This window comes from Galeopterus variegatus, unplaced genomic scaffold, assembly GCF_000696425.1.
Source record: "Galeopterus variegatus unplaced genomic scaffold, G_variegatus-3.0.2 Scaffold753, whole genome shotgun sequence".
Taxonomy (NCBI): domain Eukaryota; kingdom Metazoa; phylum Chordata; class Mammalia; order Dermoptera; family Cynocephalidae; genus Galeopterus; species Galeopterus variegatus.
The window spans coordinates 505,482-505,967 of record NW_007726864.1 but is presented as its reverse complement, the minus strand read 5'-3'; positions in this window follow the sequence as shown (position 1 = coordinate 505,967).

The window sequence follows — 486 nt, the reverse complement described above, 5'->3', positions numbered from 1 at the left end:
AACACCAAGTCAAGGGTTAAGATCCCCTTACCGGTCATCTTTTAAAAAAAAAAAAAAGGGGGGGGATATACAGATAATTAAATTAACATTAAAATACTTTTTATTGTAGAACTATTCTCCCTTTAATTATTAAAACTTGAAATACAGCAAAATTCAATATATTTAAATAGTGAATGAATTCATTGACCTAGACTTAAAGCCTACCAAAAAAGATTTAACTACTAAAAGTTTTATGTAGTTTAAAAAAGAGTATATACTTTAAAAAATAATAAAATCAATAAAATCAATGATGCAGAGTAATGTTCCTAGTAGTTTCAAAGGACATGCTTTTGACTTTTGGCAAACTGCAGCAAACAGAATAAACTGTTCGATATTTTTTAGACAGCAGCTTATCAACATAGAAAAGAAATAATTTAGGTCTTTACTTCACATCATCTCATAAAATATTTTCTTGATAGGTCATAAAATACCAGAATAAAACAGACT